General features: G+C 41.9%; 1 protein-coding gene across 10 annotated transcripts in view; it reads left to right on the forward strand.

Annotated features, from left to right (window-relative positions):
- ARHGEF9 (Cdc42 guanine nucleotide exchange factor 9) overlaps nucleotides 1–23058 on the forward strand; it is a gene marked incomplete at its 5' end in the record, with an annotated part of 311752 nt that overhangs the window by 155864 nt on the left and 132830 nt on the right. The gene's annotated exons all lie outside the window — the stretch shown is intronic.

The raw sequence follows: 23058 nt of genomic DNA on the forward strand, positions 1-23058 counted from the left end.
AGTTTTTTTTTAATTTGTTAAATTAACAGAACCCATCTCTTCTTTACTGTTCATTTCATTGTATTGTTGTTCTTTTATTTTTATTTAGTGAATGCTGGTTGTGATTGGAGATATAGTTCTTAATTCTCTGTATACCGTGCTTGCCTGCTTGCATGTATGTATCTATGTACCTATGACCGTTCTGTATTTGTATATGCTATATATTGTTAGTAATGCATCTGGGTAGAGGAGGAGGGGTTGTCTTTTTTTTTTTTGTATTCACAATGTATATCTTTCTGAACTGGCTACAGTAATTGTATTCATTGTACATCTCATCTAATGGGATGTTCTCCAGGCTACTTTATAAGTTGTGTCATTTGCTCTCTTTCATATGAGATATTCCCAACAGTCCAAAGTTAGGAAGATTGAGGGGAACTATCAAATTATTATCAATAATAATAACCGTGCTGCTGCAGAGAGGATGTGTTTGTCTTGGGGGTCACAGCTGGTGACTGGAGGACAGGTCTCCAGGTAGCCATTCCCAACTCTGCCACTGACTTTCTGAGTGGCCTTGGCCAAGTCACTTCACCTCTTTGAGTCTTGGTCTCCAGGGCTGTAAAACTGGGATGATGCTACATCAGTGGATTATTGTGAGGAACGATCAATTAATGTTTTCTCATATACTAATATGTCATTTGAATGTAATGTTTTATTATTCTATTCAAACGGCTGAGCTGTGTGGGGCATTAGTTGGCTAAAGGGCGTCTGCCCATACCATAAGCGGTTGGATTTAGTATTTTGTTTTAAGGGAATCCTGTTCTGGCCTGTGAGCTGTAGTGATTTATGCTGCCAACTAAAAATAGATGCTCCTGGAGGAAGAGCTGCTGAAGAAACCACGAAGGATCTTTTTTTATGTGACTACGAGCTTTTCCCTGAGAGAAAAAAGATTTTATTTTTAATTCTAGAGAACCCTCAGACTGCTGGGCTCTCTGTAACTCTTTCTGTGATCGTTGTCTTCAAAGCATCATGCAGCCTGCTTTTCCACTCAGAAAAGCGCTTTTAGAATATTACCTTCTGCATTGTCAGGACCATCCACTGGGAAGACGAAACTTGTGGCAGAAAGCCCTCCAGAGAATTCCCATTGATGAGTGTGTCTTTAGGGTCAGGAGGCTTTGTCAATAGAGGATAACCAAAATTAAAGAGAAGCCCGAGGAACTGTGTTTCAAAGGCAGTTAAAGAAAGAGACGTGGATTTGTGATAGCAATACTTATCATGGTTTATCCATACTGTATCCTAAAGTGCTGTATAAGGTCCTTTAGCTGTCTTTATCCCCGTTATAAAGATGGGGAAACCAAGACAGAGAGGTCACATGGTGAGTTAATGGCAGAGTTAGGAAAAGAATCAAGGCCTCCTGATTCCCAGTCAAGTGCCTTATCCAATATTCCGCACTTCCTCCTGAGTGTCAGAGGTGCACTTTAGGTAATCATGCAAAAGTGTGGATGCCTCTTTGAAGCTTATATTAATTTTATCTGAATGTTGTTATCTGGAAACCTCATGAGAACAGGCTTGATTTTGAGATTTCCAAGATGGCCCTATTTTCAGTTTGGTAAGGAGTATCTTTCTCACAGCTATTTTGGGATTTCCACTTCTCCTTCAGATAGAATCCAGGAACCATGAATGCATGAAAAAATTAAGTATATGCCCATGCCAGTTTCGGAAAATGGATAATGGTGGCTAAGAGGCTTGTCAGTCCTTAGCCTGAACAGAGACATATGAGTTGATATTACTCGATTGCTGCCTGTGATTGTCTCTGTCTGTTCTGAGTGGAAGCCTAACTAAAATATGGGAATGTGTTTCCAGCCCATTTCCTCTACTTTCTGGTCTGATTGGATATAGGGGTAACTGCTTTTTCCCTGCTGCCCTGCATCAGTAGGTGACACTCTTCTTTCTGAGTCAGTACTGAAGCAATGCCCCAGCTACCTCAGGGGATGGTGTGCTGCTTGTGTTTTTTATTTTTCTGGCGTCCCATATGTAAACTTAGGCTCCTGATAATTTCGAGTCATTAGCTGGCTCATTGCACTTTCATGAGAATAAGTATGTGCTGAGCAAATGTTAGTTTGTATTTTGCCTGCATCAGTTTCCCCTTCAAATTTCAATGTGCTCTGTTAATCTTTACGTCTTGTGCTAAGCTGTCATGTATTGTTGCTGTGCACTGTTGAGCAGCTGCCACAATCTTCCCCAGAGAGAGCTGCATTTTTGCAGTGGGTGAGGTGATTCGTTGTACAGAGTTTGTTAATCTCTTCTAGTGAAACGCACTGCATAAAAGAAAAAAAATATTTTAGTTTATTTTCTGCTTGGAAGTACAGCCAATATCCGTTACTCTCGTTTTCATATACATGTGGCAGCCCCACAAGTTGGCTTTTATAAAGAGATGTCTTACACATAATGATGAGGATAATTGTCATTGACCTCACAGCGTGACAGTTATTCAGGGGGATATCAAAGTATCTTTTAAACGCCCAGTAGCAAATCTTGAGAATCATATTATTTAAGTCAAAGTCTGTTGATTTATATTTTCTTCCCAATTTCCACCTTTTTTCAAATACTTGGGGCATTTGCCTGAATGAAGGTCTCTATTACTAAACGGTGAACTTTCTCCAGGGGCAAATTTCTGAATCCACAGTCCTGTTTGTGACATTGTAACCGGTTGCTGTAAAAGTGAGTGTAATGTCACAAACAGAAGACTTTAGGAGTGGAATCAGCAGAAGAAATACATTATTTTTTTAAAGGAACATCCTGGGAGATGTCTCTAGTAATTATTTAAAAAAAAAAAAAAAGGTACAAAACAGCCTCCTGCCTAGAATAAATAAAATACACATTTGAAATAACAGCAACATAGGGCTTAGTCTTTTATCTTGCTAAGCTGTGGAGTTATTTTGCTGGTAATAGCTGGAGAAAAAGTTTTTTGACATCTTAAATGAACTCACTGGGACAGCAGAATGAAGATTTGCTAGTATCCTCAGGAGAGGATTTTTCAAAGAATTCCTATTGACCAGATTTCGTATGTTAATGTTGACGGCACTGTTCCCTTCTGTATTAGTTAATTCTCTTTGTCTGGCAAGATTTATGCAATGGGTTGTGTACTGTAATTTCTATTCTGACACTAAATTTATATTTAGGTAATGCTTGCTATCTAAAATTCCTTCTCTGTGATTCGATAAGTTACTGATTAGTTTATGTGCTGTTCTCCTTCCTTACCTGGCTGAGGTGCAGTCATTTTCATTGTAAGCTTGCAGAAGTGTGATTAAGCTTTGGTGGTTGTTTTTAATATGCATTCCTGGGCCCAAGAGTAATGCAGGTGCTTTGATTTTCTAAGCTTCCATCAAAATTCTGTTTAAAAAGCACGCACTGTTAGAATGCTTTCTGGATCTGAATGGAATGTGTTTGAAAGCTTCGGGGAAGCATCAGTTTGTTTTTAATGGCAACAGGAATGTTTACACGAATCTGATCTAGAACTGTGAATTGAAATGCACATTTATTACCACAGTTGTGTGTGTGTGTGTGTGTGTGTGAGAGAGAGAGAGAGAGAAATACCTGTGTTAACCATATACTAGATTGACTATATGTGTGCATTTATCTGATTTTATATATATATAGAGAGAGAGAGAGAGAGGAGAGAGATACCTATATATATAAAAAGATACACAACAGATATTTTATATATATATATATATATATATATATATATAAAAGAGATACACACACTTGCCTCTGCACATGAGGATGAGCCTGCACAAGTAGCTTTCCCTCATTTTGTCCCTCAGTAGGACCAGCCAAAGTGGGAAGCAGAGACTGTTGCCACTGAGAGGGGATATGGAAGGTGGTGTGGTGTGAGGATGGAGCCTGGGTGAGTGGACTTGGCCTGTGAGGGGAGGAGTGTGCACACCCAGCATCCTTCCGAAGGCAGGCAGGTACTGTCACTCCAGCCAGGCTTCCTCTAGATCCCCAGGAGGAATCCTGGCTGCATCAACCAAAACTCCTCCCCGGCCACAGACGGCCGCGCTGTTCCTCACCAGCCTTCCAACCCAGATAGTGGCTGAAAGCCACAATCTGGCCTGATTATACACCAGTGCCAAGAGGAGATGGAAGATGAAGGAAGTTAAAAGGAATGAAGGTGTTGGAATGAGTTATGGGCCACATCAGTCTTCCACATGTAGTGGGCATCACACCTGTGCTGGAGAAAAAGGCCTTGTTTTCAGTGACGGCAGCTTCCGGACCATGTCAGGCTCAATTCACTGGGGGCATCAAGTCTCAGGTTTTGAACAGCATCAACTGTAATTAACAGGGAGAGGCTGCTATAATTTGGGAGGGTTTAGGCAACAGCTGGATGGGATGTTCAGCCCCTCTGGTTAAGGCTAGATGAATCTCTAGTCGCATAGCGTCCAGGGCCAGATTGCACCAATCTGCTTGAGAGCTGGGATTCTGTAGAGACATTTGAAAGTCTTTCCTTTTGGATTAAAAATTTTTAAAAAAGAGCAGCCCTGGGAGGAGCTAGTTTATTCTCTTTATTTACGGCTAAATGTGTGACAGAAACGATTAGAAATGACTGTTAAGAGGAGACAGTCCTCTTCTGTGCAAATCATGAGAGCCCTTCACAATTGTTAATAGAAGCTGATTTACACTGCAGCCCCCCACCTTGCCTTACGGCACCTTTAAGGATCCTCCCACCAAAAGATCTCCGCAGTACTCCAGGAAGTGGTGTTGATGATCCAGCACATGGTGCTCTCCTCTCTGAGTCAGTACTGAGCCATTAGTCCAGCAGGGATGTACAGGGCACTGTGCTGGGTCAGCTGTCATTTTTCTGATGAGACATTAAACTCAGAATTGGACTGCGGCTAGTCATCAAAGCCACTTTAATGGCAGGTATTGCAAGGATAGGGGGTTGTTATGGGGTGTTTGCTCCAGTGTTCTTGTTATCTTCTCTTTCCCTCCTCCCCCAGTTTCAGTAGGGCATGGTTTTGTTGTTCACCTCCTGTTTTGTAGTGTTGCTATGTATTGTTAAACAGTTGCTGTGTTTCACCCCAGAGGTGGCTGTCTTTCAGTGATGGTTTAAGTAATCTCTAGGGTCTGTTTTGTGTAAGAGTTTGTTAGGTTGCCTCTCTCACACGCACACACACACTCACATATGTGTGTGTATGCATATATCTATATCTATAAGTATGTGTGTGTGTTCCCTGATATGGTTTGATAAATATGAGGCAATGGCAAGGCAAGTGCATGTTACATAATCTCTGGGAGTGAAGAAAACGTTGTAATTCATTAGGAGGCAGGCCTTCTGCAGGCAGCATTTGTTAGCATCATTTAACCATTGATGTGTGTAGTTCTGCCAACTGGCCATGTTTTCGTCATATACAGTTGTGTCTGATTTGAAAATCTGGTTACACCAGCCTTTGGTTTTGTTATATTTTTAAAGTAAATAATAATAATTAATAATAGCAAAATCTCAGGATGAGGATGATGGGTCTTCCTTTGCTTTATGTGTCGCCTGCAAGGAATCTTCCTTCCCCCTTCCCTGGCTCTGTTCTCTTTAAAATCGCTGTGCCTCAAGAAATCAGACACAAATGTGGCTTGAAATAAATATTGCACCCCTCCCCCTATCTCTCACATGCTCTCACCCACCCATCCGCCTACACACAAATGGGAGAATGAAATCAACATCTACTTTTAGCCAAAGCCTTATGGCTCTGCAAGCTGATTTTAGACTCTTTTCTCCAGCATTGTGGCTGTAGTTGATGTATATATGAATGGTAAAATAGGAGAGGATTTGAATACAGTATTAATTGGCTCTGCAGCCTTAAGAGTGTCCATCTGGACCCAGAGGGAGTAATGCCAACATATGCAGCAAACAGAAGAGTATTCAAAGAGGATGGGGAAGTTTTTTTTGTTCAGTAAGCATTGAGAGCTGGGGGAAGCATCATCAGTTAGATGGAACTAGGGGAGTGGGAACAAACAGCAAATAAGAGGAATCTGTATTGAGTCAAACAGGAGTAAGTAAGAGGATCTGAATTCTTCTTTCCTACAAAAGGGCTTGTATCCAGCTGCTTATATGTTACAGCATCTCTGCACTCTCCTCTCTCAGTATATCCAAAGGGAAGAGGAGGAGCAGCAGGGCATTGGGCCTGAAATTGCAAATGTGTCTTAACCTCTTAGTCTTTCCATGCCTCAGTTTCTCTATTTGTAAAAGAGAAGTTGTAATATTTACCTTCCTCACAGAGGGCTATGCAGCTTAATTCAAATATGTCTGTAAGATGCTTTATGGGCTTTGAAAGGGAGGAGGCCCTAAAGAAGTAAAAACATGGGATCGCTTATTTATTTTTAATTTACCCAGTAAAAATAAAAGATCTCAAACTGTTTTCATCTCCCAAGGCAAAGCAGATATATCTGCTGGGACTAAGCTGGCAGTTGCCTTTTGAGTGAAGTGAATAACTCTATATTGCTTTTAAAAACCAAAGCTCTCCACAGGGAGGTTGGAAATTGCCACACTGGTTCAGGCCAGGGGTCCCTCTGGTTCAGTATCCTGTCTCTGACAGTGGCCAGTACCAGACATGTCAGAGAAAGATGCAACTAACTCCATAGCTGATAACCTGCCTATAGGGGATGTTCCTTTCTGGCCCCTGCTAGCTAGCTGGTGGGTGATGCCTTGAAGCATGAGGGTTTATAGCCTTTGTATTTCAAAAAACAATCTTCTCTAATGTAACTGTGGATGTTCTTCTTATCAGTGTCACCAGTTATCAGTGAATAATAGGCTACAGTCCTTTAGTATTGTATTTAGAAATATGAATACATAAATAAAACTATAGGTTCCCATCCAGTGCTCTAGGTGCCTTGCCCATTATAGTAAAAGGCATAAAGCACTGGAGTGGGACTCCAGGGACATGGGCTCTGTCACTGGCCTGGTGGGTGACCTTGAGCAAGTCACATCCCCTTTCCGTGCCTTAATTTCCCCATCTATAAAATCAGGATAATGGTACTGACTTTCCTTTGTAAAGTGCTCGGAGATCCACCTCAGACCACACTCTCTTCAACAGCCTGGGAGAAAATGGATAAAACACAGGCTTTGCAGTGTGCCACGAAGGTTAGCAAATTGTGAGGGGTGCGGGGTGTGTGTGTGTGTGTGAGAGAGAGCTTTGAAATCAAGGCCTCATCCTCCCCGCCCCACAGAACCAACAGCTCCCTCCCATTTATACTGTGTGAGCTCCAGATTGAGCACCTTTGCTGATCTCGTTTGTGTCAGTCTGTCCCGGGGAGAGAGGCAGATTTCCAGATAATGAGAACCAAAACCCTTTAGTGCTTCATAATTATGAGCAACACCTTGAATGCCACTTGGAGGTTTAATAAAAGGTGTAGGCCAAATTCATCCCTACTGTAACTCAGCTGATTTCAGTGGATCTACAAAGGGGATACATTTGGTCCCAAAGGTTTTGGATATGCACTGCCCATGTGCCAATATTAGACTATACATGGTATTATTCTCATACACGAAAAGTATTTTAAATGGCATTAATCTAGAGCCTCTCTGTTTCTGTCTATGTAAAGCCTTCAGTCTGCATTCAGGCAGTTCAGGATCTTTTGTTTTAATATTGTGAATTAATAAAATTACTCTTTTATTGTTAATTGATCAAAATTAGCACTTTGTACTTCTCTAATGCCTTTGGATGTACTTCCCAAACATTCATGAATTAAGCTGCATTATGTATGAATATCTATATCGAGACTTGGTAGAATTCCATTTTTATTTTTTTATAATTTTGATAGATAACATTGATGTTTATTTTCAAGCTTTTAAAATGTTTTTTATTTGATTTAAATTTTCACAGTTGCACAAAATTATGGGGTTTAGCCTTTGAAATTTTGTATATGGATTTAAATTTTCAGAGTTGTGGGAAATTATGGGGCAGGGGGAGGGGGGAGCAGGTATGTTAGACAATAATTATTTAATGACCGTAGATGTTGAGATTCAAAAAGTTAAAGCTTTATAACCATTAAAACACAAATTATCAACATCCCATGTAAAAATATACAAAGTAAATATCCTTAAATCAAACTCTAATAAGCTCTCAAGCAGCATTTTTCTTACTTTGCCTATCTAAATTTCAGTTCTCATCAATGGAAATATTTTTTTTTGTCAGTTGTGTCTGTATGTTGAAATTGACATTTACCAACAAAAATCTAACCTGTCCAAGCCTATCTGTAATGAAAAGAATAACCTTGATTTTTTCCTGATTTCTTGTGGCATCTGAAATGGGTACAAGTGCAAAGCTAAAGCCCTTTCCTCCAAATACATTAGTAAAACACACGCTAAGCTTAGGCTCTTGATGCTCAATTGAGCAGCTCAAAAGTGACCCACACCAGTATAGCCCTGCTGTGGACCACTGGTAAACTCTTCTGCTGTTTCTTTAACCTGACACAAGCTTGTCTGTAATTAGCTGTACCCGGGACCAGGCAATGTAGTCTAACTAATTTTGCTCAGAGCCATAAACTCTCACACCATCTCCTGCCTCCTAAAAGTTTATCTTCCTAGTGCGGGAAGCAGGGGGAGAGAATGTTGTCACAAGTTCCTTTTGGATAAAATTTCTCTTCGGCTCGAAAATGCTCAGCCCAGCCTGTTGTAGGTCTCTTCAGGGTGAAGGAATCACAAGAACCTGCCAAAAATAAGTCAGATGTGTGCATGCAAAATAGTATCAACACAGCTGTTAGGTGTAAGGGGGGGTTGTGGGTTTTTTGTTTGTGGAAGACAGCATCATTGTAATTGCCTAATCAAAAGCAGTATCTTTAATACCATCCATTTGTTCAATGCCTGACTATATCCTAGTGTAAGGACTATGGAGCACTGTACTTGTAGATATTTTTGGGCCTGGCCTTAAGCTCTAGCTAGTGCCATAATCTGACTTCCTCCTTCACATACTTTGTTTTAGATCTCAAATGAGCAATCATGTAAACTTAGGAGTTAGAGGTGGAAAAGTCCTATCTGATCAGCTGCTGCTCTGCTCTTTGGTGCTGGAGACCTCATCCCCTCCCAGGTGTCTGGTGCGTGATGTTTAGTTTTCAAATAGGCCACTAGTGGTTCAAATGCCACAGACTGGAGCTTCCTGGACCAATGTTTTAGAACTTTTGTAGTTGATGATCCAGTCCGTCCCCCTGCCAAAGCAAAATTGTTCTCTAGAGCTCATTAGCTGGTGATTTGTATGTGTGGGATGTTTACCACTTCCCTTGGATGGATAAATATCCCACTGTCACTTTTCTTTAAATTCCCTTTTTTCCTCCCATGTCCACTGCAGTCAGTTTCACCCATTTGCTTTTTTTTTTTTTTCTGGCTCTTGCCGATATTCCATGGCTTCTCTGGATAATAACAATACTTGACACTTTTCACTGCAATAGCTTAAAATATTTTTCCAAAAAAGAATTAATTAAAGGCCTGTGAGGTAGGTAAATACCGTAGTACTGTCCCTATTGGACAGATGGGGAAACAGGCACACAGAAGAAGTTAAGTGCCTTGTAGAGTGCTCCATAAGGCTTAATTCTGCTACATGCTGAGCACTTCCTCCTGGAAACACCCTGAGCTCAATAGGGGATCAGGGTATTTGCAGAAACCAGAACCTCAGGAACAGAACCCAGACCACCGGACTACCCGACTCATGTGATGGTATATTATTATTATTATTATTTATTTATTATTTCTATTATCGTAGCACTTAGGAGTCCCAGTCATGGAGCAAGGCCCTATTGTGCTAAGTACTGTGAATCACTAGAGCTCAAAGCCAGGTCAGTCAGAATAAGCTTATGGAATTTGGGATGCTTATAAGAACCCATGCATCTGTTACACTGAACTGGGGACGTGCGAGAACTGGCTTTCCAGTGAGATGTCTGATATTGCTACCAATGTCTTGGCTAGAAATCCTACATGACCAACCATTTTTCACACTGTTTTGATATGCCCACCCACGTGGATCAAGGGGGAAGAAGTGAAGGAACTTTTCCTCTTGGAGGGACAGTTCCTTCCCTTACTAGCTCCCAGGATGAGGCACTTGTGTGATGTCCCATACACAGAGCTCATGGTAAAGCAACAAGATTGCCCTCAGTGACTTGCTTCTCACTGGGAGCCAGATTCTGCTCTCCATACTCTTGCTCTTCAAATGGTACCTTGCTCTTCAAATGGCCCCAATGAACTATCTCAGAGTAATATGCTCATCTGTGAGAGTAAGGAGAATAGGACTGGGCCTCATAGAGGTTTCAACCTGAAAGTGTCCTTTAAACCTTTTCAGAAAAGGCAAGGCTGTTTTTATATTGTTCAAGAGTAACCTCCCATATTTGATCTGCTTGTGTGACCTCCCATATTTGATCTGTTTGGCTTTTATTGGCAGGAATCAGGAAATTGGATAGAAAAGTTTTCTTTGCCAGAGGCATGTGACAAGGGCATCATTGGAGTACAGGGTGGCTCGCTGAATAGATGTCTTTGTGGATAAATGCATAAGTTGCTCCATGAGTCTTCTCAGCAGCCATTCTCAGTGCTTGCAATGGGAATCTTTGCCATTGGCAAACTATAAATAGGGAGATGTAATAAGGGAGAATAAGCTGCCCACAGCAGAATCCTTGTGTTAATAAAACATAAAGATGAATGGATGCAGAACAGCTTGGCTTGAAGAAGGGAAAAAAAGAAAAGAAAGCTATAAACCATGGACTAGTTGATATTATTTAAAAGCATAAAATGATCAAACAAGTCAAGAAATTTAAACAATAAAAAACTCTGCAGTGAAGACCAGTAACCTTTTTATGGCACAGCATAAGTCATTTTAATTGCAAGCCATCTAGAAATCTATCTGAGGTAAGAAATCAATTCAAGGTTGTAGAGTAGAGTGTGAGGGCCAGTGAATAAGAGTCAGGATTCCACATGTTTATGACTGTCTGGCTCGTTGTTTGCCGTTTCATTCTAAGTGTTATTTTCATTCCTTTTTCCTTCCATCCATCCAGAGAAGATACCCTCCGAGGTAGGTTGGGGGCTGAGTGAGAGGTGAAGTGATCTGGTACCTTCCTCAATGGGTTGGGTCTTTTACCTTCTCTGAAGAAAAGGCTTAGGGTTTTGATGCTGGTGAGCTCCATGGTGAAAACTGCCAAGGTGATCAGTGCTGCTGCACTGCAGAGCTATGTGAGAGGGGTGGAGTTTGTGCAAGGACCCCCGGTTATGTCCCATCCTGGGTGTGATGCTATTCGTTGAGATTTCTGTGGAATGATCCTGATTTTGCGGGGGACTATCTCACATTTTGCAAGCTAAGCTGCTCTGGTCAAGATGGAGCATGGCATACTGGGATCTCTGGCCCCCATGGACAGCACCTCTGTATCAACTCTGTACAATGAGCCAGGGTGTAAAACTTACTATGGCCACCTATGTTTTAAACGTCTGTTTGTCTGTCTAGCTCACGCTCATCATTGTAATATCTGAGCACCTAACTAAATTCCAAATACTTAATCCAGCATAAAGAACCCATTGAAGTCAACCAGAGTTGAGGGCTCTCTGAATCTTGTGGGTTAGGGATAGCAGTTAATGTTCGAATTAGGTAACATGTTTAATGATGATGGTGAGACCCATTCAGAATGAAAGGCCAGCACAGGGCACCTGACATTTCCCCATGTTCTGTAGTGTTTGCGAAGGATGCGTTGCTTTGTTTCCTTTTCTGTCATTGTCATTTAAAGCTGCCACACCTGATTTGCATTTGATCCAATCCTTGCAGGATAGCATGATCCAATTCTTGCAGCATCCTTGCTGGCAAGCATTGTGCACAGAATGGAACATTGGAGCATATAGGGCAATGCTCAGGGCTGCCACCAGGCTACCTGCAGTGGTGAGAAAGTGGCCTTAGCCCGCTGAGAGGCAGGCTGTGCTTAGCTGAGCTTCACCCCACAGGTCAACGTGAGTTTTTTAAAAAGCAAAATGTTTTTACAGCCTATTGTTTTCCTAAATAAAAAGCTGCCAAGGGACACTTTGTGATTGGGTTAACAGATTCTAGGAGGTGGATCCCATGGACTTTAACTGGTTTCATGGAGCTAAGAACCCCACACCCTGCCTTCAAAGCATCCCTATAATATTATCTCTCTCTGTCTCCTGTTAAAAGTCTGTCATTAAATGTAATCTGGGCTTAAATGACAGAGCAGCAGCACACAGGTGTGGGGTGTTGTCTTCAACTCAAAAGGATGCCTCGATGGAGCTTCTGGAACAGCACACATCTGCTCTGAAGTCAGGTTTCACCAGCAGCGGCAGGGTGATGGGAGAGTTTCTTGATAACCAGAACTGCAGACATTTAGAAAGATTTCACAGCACAGTGGCTCAGAGCCTGAGCAAGTGGATCAATGCCTTTAGTGTTCCCTTTCCTCTGATCCCATTCTTGGGCATCTCATCCTGCTTCCAACATTCTCCTCCCTCTGTTCTTTCCTCCCAGATACCGTCCCTGAACGGAGAAATTCTTTATTTGCCCAGGATTAATCCAGCTGTCGCCATTCCGGTTCCATTTGGGATCAGATGGTATTATCCATTGTTCCCTTCAGTGGAAGCTAAGCTGACCTCCTCAATCAGGCTAGAAGGGAAGTTGCCGGAGAGGATAGCATGGTATAATATGCCAGGGGAACTTTTTCACATTGGTGAGGGATGCAGCTTACATTCCTTGCTGTTGGATACTGGATACTGCATTAAAAGCATTCACTTCTGGATATTACTGTACCAGCAACATAGAGTGAAACTGGAAGGAAAGAGCTACAAAAACAATCAGGAGTCTGGAGGGCTTGACTTGCTTGGAAAGGTTGAAAGTGCTTAAATAGATGGACTGAAGGGGGGATGTTTGGGAGGGGGGGTTGGGAGGACATAATCATCAACGGGTGTAAAGGTTAAGGAGGGAGAGAAATTATTTAGGGTACTACACACGGTATTACTAGGGGTTAATGGAATGATATTAAAAAAAGGGAAACTGAGGCTGAATATCTGGAAAAAATATAGATAATGTAATCTATTGGGCTGTTGAATATCCTCCCGAAGCAACTGGTTCAAGTCCCATCACTTGGCACATTTGAAACTAGATTGGACAATATACTAGAGAATGTGCTCTGGGAAAAATCCTCTATTGGCTCATTGATGGAATGATGATCCTACCAGGTCTTCTCCACCTCTAATCTCTCTGATCCTGTGGACCATCAGTCCATGACGGTATAGTAACGTCTGTGTTACCAAGGTTCCTAGTGATTCCTTTGTGTGCATAACTTTGTACGGTGCTTAAGGGAAACACCAGTAGGAGTCTTGGTGGATCAAGCTTGTTCTGTTGAGAACAGGACACAGGAGCAGCAGCTAGTTCCCAGGACAGATAGATTCACAAGTAGGCGGTCTCTGCAAACTGGGCACCTGGTAATGTTGGGAGCAGAGGGAAAGGGATATTTTTATTATTATTATCTGGGACTAATCCAATCCTTAAAAAGAGTGTGGGCTGCTTCAGTTTGAATTTGCTGGAAAGCAGGGCCTTTGGGACCGACTGGATAGCATGCCATGTGGCCCCATGGATCACTATGAATACTGTGTTACTTACACACCTGAGCCTTTTGAACCAAAGCAAGGTATCTGTAGGCACACTCCGAAGCACCTACAAATTCTTGGCCTGGCATAGTTTAATGAGCTTTTTGAGTCAGAATCGGATAGTGGTTTAGGAAAGTGCTGGCTCAGCCCCAAGTACTGCTGATTGTTCTCTCCCATTTTACCCTGGGCAATGGCTTTGGGCAGTCACATTTTAAAATTTGGACGAACATGCGAGCTGAAAACACCCTGGAGGGACCCTGTGCAGTTTTGCATACCAGTTCATCTCTGCTGACTTTTAGCACAATGGGTTTTTAAAAAAGGGGCGTGAGATGGACAGACCTGGCAGAGACAGTTTTCCCTTCTCTCCCGTTCTTCTTTAGCTCCCTGAATGCAGCCTGTGCCCAGGATCTTTTGTAGCTGGGGAAAAATAATAATTTACAACATGTTCTTTACTGAATGTCTTTGTCTTCCAGGAGAGCAGGCCCCTCTTTGTTTTTCCTTGTGTCCAAAATAATAAGCCTCTTGTGTATTTAGAGCTGCTTCTGAAGAAACTTAACAAGTCTTACAAAAGTCATCATGGGCCTTTCTCCTTGAGAGGCCCTTTCCCCAACACATGCTCATGGTGAGTGTTGGTAGTTCTGTATGTGGAGAAATAGAGCCTCCTCCTAGACCCTATCCCAACTCACAGCGTTTGATCATAGTTGTGCAGGACTTAGATGTGGCTGCCTCAGGGTGTAGTCTTGGATTTTTCCAGCTAAGCTCATTCTGGTCTGGGGCAAAGTGTTTGCCTTTCAGATGAGACACAGGAAAGAGATTCGCAAAAAGAAAAGGAGGACTTGTGGCACCTTAGAGACTAACCAATTTATTAGAGCATTCTGGTCACTCATGATCACTAAAGACTCTGTAGCACTGTTTTGCCAGAGTAAGATTCTTAGCTCCAGTGTCCTGGCAAAACTATAGATAACTATGTTCTGTCCACCTTAAAACTTCCTTGGTAGGTTAAAGGCTGGATGTAAAAAGGAGCCTAAGGGAATTAGATGCCCAACTTCCAATGGAATTTGGGTGCCTAATTGAATTAAATTCCTTTTAAATTCCAGTCAAAATTAGCAATTTCCTCACTTCCTATCCTTTACTGTCTCACAGCATCATTGTGGACACTTATGCAGCTCCTGTGTTCTGTCCTAGAGGCGGTTGGATGTGTGTGGAGGAGCAAGTGATTTCTGTATTTATAGTTTTGCAAAATGCTTTGGTATTAGAGGGGCTATGTACTTGTACAATTGTATTATTAATTACTCTTGATGAATTATTAATGGGAACATTTGTCCCCACCCGCATATACCTTACACCACTTACTGCTTTTCTTGTTTTGTTTGTATTTTGTCATCTTTGACCAATTTCTTTCTTTGTTCTTCAGATAAAATAGGGTGTGTTAGTGCTTTTCAAGGTATTTTAATTCCATCTAGAACTCATCAGATTGTTGGAGTTAGAGATAGAAGAGACCTATTAAATCACCCAGTTCATCTCCCTGCTAGTGCAGGATTGTTGGCTGTGTTCCATCTCTTTAGTATTTTGTCTAGTCTAGTTTTAAGTGTCCCAGCTGGGGCTTCCACCAATTAAAATTTTGTTTAAAAATACAGGGTTTGATCCTTCTCTTCCTTCTCTCTTGAACAGAAGGATCTGCTCTAGCTGCCTACTAGTTTGTGTAGGGAGGTTAAATTGTTGATTTTAACTGATCAAGCCCTAAATGACTTGGGACCTTCCTACTTGAGGTGATATGGCCACAGTTGCCGTCATCAGAGGTGAGTGAACTGGAATTCCCTCAAGATAGAAGAAATGGAGCTGCCAGCAAGTCGTTCTCCCTCAGGGCCCCTTGGCCTCTGGCTTCCCACCTTGGTCCCATAGAGTTCAACTCTGATGAGCTTCAGGGTACAAAAACCACCTGTTTGCTAGGGCTTTTCAGGAGGCTTGAAGGTAGGGGCTCGAGGAGGGGGTATATTTTGCTGCTTTAAATGACTGGCTGGTTAAGTTAATTCTGGTCTGCTGCTGGCTGATTAGGCCTGTGTGGATTGTGATTCTAACTGTCAGGCACCCACAGCTGTGGTAGGTGTCCTTTTTGGTATGTAAATCTAAATAAATAGAAATGAATAGTTGGGACATTTGAACAGGCTGTGAACAGGGTGAGATCAGAGGTTTTTGGTGACTGCTCCTTGCTTTTCAAAAGATCCCCTGAGTCAGATCTGCCTTAAGTAAAGTTATTGCATGTGCATTTTGAGAACCTATCCCCAGCCTTTTTGCTCTATTAGTGTGGTCAGAAGACCCTTGGATTTATGGATGACCCTAGAAAGCACAGGTTACATTTTGTTAGCCTGCGAGTTAGAGAGACAGAAATACAGGGTCCTGTCTGTGTCCAGTAGCCTCACTACATTATATTTTAAATATCCCCCTTCTATATTGATTACCTCTGTGACCTGTCCTTTCTCTGTTACAAAAAACCTTATATTTGTATCATATTCTAATTTCTGCCCCATCACATGTTGTTCGGGAAGTGTTCCTGCTTCACATTGGCTTTTAAGTTACAAAGCAGCCTTCCTTGCCATTTTCTTTGCCTGCAGTAGTATCAGCCATTTTTCTAACAGTGAGCTGAAACCTTTAGCTAATCCTAAAGGATCCAATGGGGGAGAATATTGAAAAAGAAATGTAGGGATCTGGAAATGAATCCAGGGTCTTCGAAACCATGGGCTGGATTGTCTGCCAACTAATGCTTAGCTGTTGGAATGCTGTGTTTCAGCTGTTGCACCTTGCCTATTTGTTAGACAATGCCAGTAGCAAGATAACAGTTATGGCAGGTGGCTTTTTCTGTCCTAGCATATTGTAATGAGAGAATAATGTAACACTACTCATCCTACTCTTAGGAGAATTCACTTCACATAGCTATAAAAATGTAGTTGAGTCCCAGTAAGAAAGAAAACGTTTGGGCTTCCTGAAGTTGAGAATCACCAAATCCCAGCCCATTTCCCACCACATTGAGAAGGTGCTTTCTGAGCATACTTACAACCCAGCTAGCCTCAGGTATGTAGAGTTTGTAAAACGTGATCTAACTGAGTGCAAAGAAACTAGAAGTGCTCTCATTCTGAATCTCTGTGTACACACAGACACTATATATGTAGGTACACATCAATTTGCACATACACATGAAGCTGCACAAAGACTGGTACACAAGCATACACACACAAGCTCACATACTGTGTGCACATGCACACTTGCAGTTGCACAAAGACTGGTAGATGTGCGTGTGCACACCAAATCTCAGACGCATACTGATTTTGACAAGCAGATATGAATGCATGGACGTTAGCTTGGACAGACACACATACAGTGTCGCATGCCCACACAGATACCGCACACAGATTTACACATGATGCCCACTCAGATTTGCACACACATTGAGGAGTTCCATAAAAACTCCCTGGCACTTGTCCCAAAAGGCTGCCAATGGTATTAAAGTCAACTCGTATTCTTTAAAGTGAATCACTGAGCTCATCAATATCTATATCCGCCTCAAACAAGGAACATGAAACTGCTTTGGATTTGACACCCTCTATAGTCTGGTGGTAAATAGGTTATTACCAATAAAATAGTGGTAATAAACTGTGATGTATGACTTTAGAGAGTGGGAAATAATGGGTCATTGTGTTTGTTGTGATCCTATTTCTGTAGCAACAGTTATTGTCATTGGTGTCCACGGAATGATTCCGATAACTCCCAGTTGTTACTATATTGAATCAGAGAGCAAGCTCTTCTCATCGGGGCGTTTTGTTTGAAAAGTGACAGATGTTCAGGTGCTTTGGCAGCTCTTGTGGTTACTTTTATTAACTGATGGCTTCTTAAAAGAGAAGTCTGGACCCATGTGACCACCATTGCTGCTAGCATAATCATCCCCAAATAGTGCTAACCAGCTCTTGGGAGGCCTTTTACCGCGAGGAACTCTGAGATCCTTCAGTTTTCCGGGAGGCACTTCACTCGTGAAACAGAGGCTCAGTGGACCAGTTCTACCTTTAAAGTCTAGATTTAACATTTTGTGTTTAAAAAAAAAATCTGTTCTGACAGTTTGTCACACTGGCTCAGCCTGCCATGTCATGGCCAGTGAAGTGTTATGCTAAAAGAAGAGCTAAAATATTTTGATGAAGGATCAAGTCAACTCACTAAGCAGTATCTGAATGTCTACTATATTGACCTTGCTTGGTTCCTTCCGCTACAGAGCTGCTAGTCTAGCTCTGGTGTCTCAAGGAGAGATTTTTGAGGTGCCAGAGGAATTGGAGGCAGCCTTTGGGGGGATTTCAGGGCAAGTTTTCAAATAGATCAGCTAGATGTTCATGCTTTGCAGGGGAGAGACATTTTGCCAGTTTTGCTTAACTCAAGGTCTTTACTGCATTTTGATTTTGCAATATATGAGGAGGAGGGAAGTGTGGTCATCAGGTGTTTTTTGTGGGAGGAGGAAGTGGAGGGGGAGATGAAACCCGGAGATGATTCACTACAAAGGACTCGACTGAGTCACTGGTGTTTGGGCTAAAGAAAAGCCCAGAAACCTGGCTTTAGAAGTTGCCCCTTTTTTGTTTCCTTTCACTTGATAAGTACTTAATTCTTTTACCTTGACTCTGCTGACATATCAGGTGCAAGAGCTACATAAGATAATGTGCTTCTGTATTATATCCTGCGCTAATGTGGCTCAGGCTAAAATCAGCGACTGCATGATGGGCCAAAGGAGGGCAGGCAGGCCAATAGACAGAGAGGGAAGGTTACGAGGGCGAGATGCTAAGGCTTTGGCAGGGTATGCGTGTGCAAGTCTGAGGAACTGTTTTGTACAAGTAGGGCCTCTTGAAATGCAAGCAATCCAAAGGAGAAGGATCACTGAGATGAGGTCAGCTATGGAGGGAGGTCTGAGCTTGTGCAGTGTTAAGGACCCAAAGGTTCAGCTCCGTGGCTCTCAAGATCTCAGCATGCCCACGGAGCAGGGTGATGCATGTCGGTGTGCTGCACTGCACAGTTCCTATTAAAGGGCATCAATAGGGTCTCCCTGCTGTCTGTAAAGCATAGTGTCTGGGCTGGTTGGATTCAAGTGCTTAATCAAAAACTGAATGATATAGTTAGATATGCACACAGAGCCATATTCAGTCTGCAGATGATACCAGGATGATGAATACAATATAAGAACCTATATAGGGTAGAATAGAAAAGAGAAGAGCTTTGGGGAGTGAGGATTTGTAGTCCCTATACTAGAAAGGTACCTGCACTGGCAGGGGGAATTCTCAGGGGCAGAGCAGAGCAGTCCTACTACTGGCGAAATCCAGTCCTAGCTGGTGGTAGCTGAAAATTATCACCATTTTCTTGGTGGCCAGAGGTGGGGATCTCAGCCCCCTTCTTGATGGATGGTTATCCACATCACGGTTACCATAATTCACATCTTGGAAATCGCAGTATCAAGGCAAAACATTTAATGGCCATGGAGACTAAAATAATCCTAAACCCTAGCAGAGTACCCTTTGGGTCTAATGGTAGACTGGCGTGGAAGAAGCTTGCAATGCTGCTGCCCATGCTATCCATGTTCTGTAGATGTTAGAGGACTTTAGTCTGTAGGGCTGTCAAGCCAGCATGACACAAACAATAGGGGGAAAAAATCAAGAATATGCTGCAGTTATCTAAACCAGTGGCTCTCACCTTCCCAGACTACTGTACCCGTTTCAGGAGTTGGAGTTGTCTTGCATACCCCAAGTTTCACCTCACGTAAAAACTACTTGCTTACAACATCAGACATAAAAATACAAAAGTGTCAACTGCACACTATTATTGAAAAATTGCTGACTTTCTCATTTTTACCATATAATTACAAAATAAATCAATTGGAATATAAATACTGTACTTACATTTCAGTGTATAGTATATAGAGAAGTATAAACAACTCATAGGCTGTATGAAATTTTAGTTTGTACTGACTTTGCTAGTGCTTTTTACGTAGCCTGTTGTAAAACTGGGTAAATATCTAGACGAGCTGATGTACCCCCGGGAAGACCTCTGCTTACCCCTGGTTGAGAACCACTGATCTAAACCACTCAGCTCAAATCAGAACTAGCCTTCTAGGAAGTAGATTTATACTGGCCAGGCAAAGTGTCTAATGAAAATTAAAAGAAAGGGGAAAGTGGGCAGGATGCTCACACATCATGCTTCATTTCCTCATCACACTCATGTGAGACTATCCAAGGTCTAATAGGCCTTGTGGCAGTTCACTTTAGCTTCTCAGAAGAAGCTGCTGTATCTAAGGAGTGGAAATATCATAGAACGTTGGGAAATTAGAAAAGAATGATGGCATGGGGTAATCATTCTTTCCTCCTAATAGAATGAACGCTGAACTCCTGCACAAAGAAAGCATTTAACCTGACAGCTGGAAAAAAATAGTTAGCACTAGAAGTCTGATGAAAGGTAATGGCGGAAGCTTTATTAGATCACAGCAAGCTGAACTTTAAACCTCACACACAGGAAAGCCCTGAATGTGTCAGTCTAACTTAAAAAAAAAATTAAAAAAATGAAACAAATCCAATAGATTGTAATGGAAAAAAAGAAAATATTTCTGTCGGTGGGTTTTTTGGGCAAGTCTATAGAATTTAATCGAAAATTGTATCCTTTTTTCTAGAATTCTATAAGACGGTTAAAAAAAGCTGTAAAGATGTTAGCCTTCTCCATTTAATTTTATAGGGTATAGAATAATTTCAGTAGACACTTATATAGAATCTTAATGGTTGAATCCCCATGAAGTTCTATAGGTTTCTTGGAAAGTCAGAAATATCATGAGCTTTGACGTTTCGCCGGGCTCTGACACTTCTGGGCTTCAGATCTTGCTAGATCCTGTAAGTTCATGCTGACGTAGCTAAGCTTTTTTCCCCCTCAAAAAAGATTCAGTTTGAGTCTGTGGCAAAGGGTTCTTATTTTGTCTGAATTGGTTTGCCCATCACTATGAAAGCAATGTGAAATGTGTGAACTCCTTTATTAAAAATAGCATCCGTAGTTGTTTGATTTTGTAAAGCTCCACAATACTCCAGTTTATTCTCAAGATCCACAGTTATTCAAGGGCTTCAGAGGGTGCAGAAAATCTTTGGGTAACTGGAGGTGCCTGCTAGCCATTTCTGATGATTATAAACAGTCAGCTGGTGTCTGCAAGGCCAGCAAGCTCCATAGGACAAGAATGCATTCGCACTGGATCTCAAGACACAGTGATAAAGCACGTTAGCTGAAGTGCTGATGTCCAGTTGCAGAGAAGCCATCTGTTTATGTATCTGAATATCACTTATCTGAAACCTGAAGAGGAAATTATCATATTTAAGATAAGAGCTTCAGATAATCAAGGTTCTGCTGTATTATTTTCCCCTTCTCTGTGCAAGTTCCAAGTTTTCTTTTTTCTAAATGAATTCTCTGAATTTGCTATACCAAGCAGAGGTCACAAGTTCCATGGCAACTATAGAGTGGTGATGAATGCATTGATTCTGGTAGGTTTTCATACATTGTGAATAGTGTTGCGAAACTCTGTGTTTTGTAGTGTAAGTGCAGCTCCTTATAAAGGCACATCTCAATACCACTTTGGAAAAGTGGCCAGAATAAATATTCATGCTGGTCTTTAATAAATAGGATTTCACCAGATGGAATAAGAATGTGGCTGCCCTTTCCTGCCGAAAGTTCCAGTGGGCGTTTTGAGAGGTTGGAGAACATGCGTTCTTTAGAGAACCCACTTGTGATTTGATTCTCTGCAAAACCACCTAACTCTGAGACCTGATCCCTTGCAGGTACTTAAATAGTGCTGAGCAGCCCTCAAAATCGATCTATTAATGAGTAGTCAATGTTGGTGCCTTTTTAGGCTCAAGGAGGGACAAGAGAAATCCATGTTTTACTCTCCAAGTGAGAGAGAGTTCCAGTTCAGGACTAGAATACGGTTATCATGTCCCAGCAACTGCTAAGATGCTGTGTAAGATAATCGCTACATGTGACTCAGTCATTCGAACTGTCCTCCCTGGTAAAGGCATTGTTATAATTACTTATGGGGCCTGTACTGTAGGGTTTAGCCAGTGATGTGTTGGGGATTAGCCAGTGATGTGTTGGGGATGGCTAAAATGGCATACTAGGTGTCTTCCATTTCTAATGACGGTGATTCTATAATAAATGTGTCTAATGTGGTTAGAAAATAAGCATTAAAAGAAACGACTTGGTGTGAAACCTAATGAGGAACAGGGCTGCCTTTACATGGGAATGGTAAGGGGGATTATTGGAGCTGCCGCATCACCCAGTGACTCTCCATCCAAATGGGTTAAATCATCCTAGCTTGTGAATCGGTTTCTTTTGTGCGTCCTGGGGATCAGCAAAACAAACCCTAGAATGTCAGCTTGCGACATGGAGCCGGATTGATAGTCTATTGAATGGAAATTTTCCTTGTCGTTTTCTTCTCCTTCTTTTCATAAGAAAATGACGAAGAAGAAAAGAGAAGAATCTGCTGAGCTGGATGTTTGTGCAGTTAGAAGCGAGTGGGCGTCAGAAAGAGTTCAGCTAGCTTTTGGAAAGCTAACAAACCAGGCTATTAGTATGTGTGGACTGGGAATGGTGATGGAATGAGAAGGACAGCCTATGCTCTGGCCTGTCTTAATCAAAACACTTTCTATTCCTGTCTCCCTTGTGCATGAAGCTGGCAAGTTGTTTTCTAAAGCCAATGATATACTGACAGCTTTGACAGGTATCCGATATGCCTCGCACCCATCCATCTGACCATCCACCCCAAGTCTTCCCAGTCTTGTCCTTCCCCCATTTTTGTTTAAATGTGGTATGTTCCTGGTTTATTAATATGCTAATCCTCCTGGTAGGCTGCACTATTCCCCGCTCTCCCCACTGCTTGTGGCTAATATCTGCATTTGCAGCTAAAGATGAACTGTTTGCTTTCTCTGTATCATGAACACAATGAAAGGAGGCAAACCAAGAGGCTTGTCTTGATGGGAGTGGGGAACTGGGTGATGTGTGTTCACATGTTCTTGTGGCCCTTGTTATCCTTTGCTTAAACCTCTGAGCATGGGATAATGATTGAACCATTTTTTTTTGTTGCACATAAAACAAAACAAAAACAAAGCTCTTCCTAACAGTCAGGTTTGGAAATTAATCAAAGCAACAAAAGCTATAGTTCTTAGTGCAAACTGTAGCCACTAATTTTCTAGAAATACCATTGAGAGGGGAAGACTTAGACACAGGACTAAAAAAAAAAAGGCAGAAAACTCCCTGCAGGTTTTAATCAAAGAATTACCTTGTTGTGTCACTCTGAACTATCCCTGGTTTTGTATGTAAGGTGCCCATTGTGCCCTGCACACTCTGGTATTGTTCAAGACAAGGCGGCAAACAGAGCTACCTTTTCAACAATAGCCATTGAGCTCTGCAGCAACAAAACAAGA

The sequence above is a fragment of the Lepidochelys olivacea genome (genome assembly GCF_965140295.1).
Source record: "Lepidochelys olivacea isolate rLepOli2 genome assembly, chromosome: 9".
In the NCBI taxonomy this organism is placed as follows: domain Eukaryota; kingdom Metazoa; phylum Chordata; order Testudines; family Cheloniidae; genus Lepidochelys; species Lepidochelys olivacea.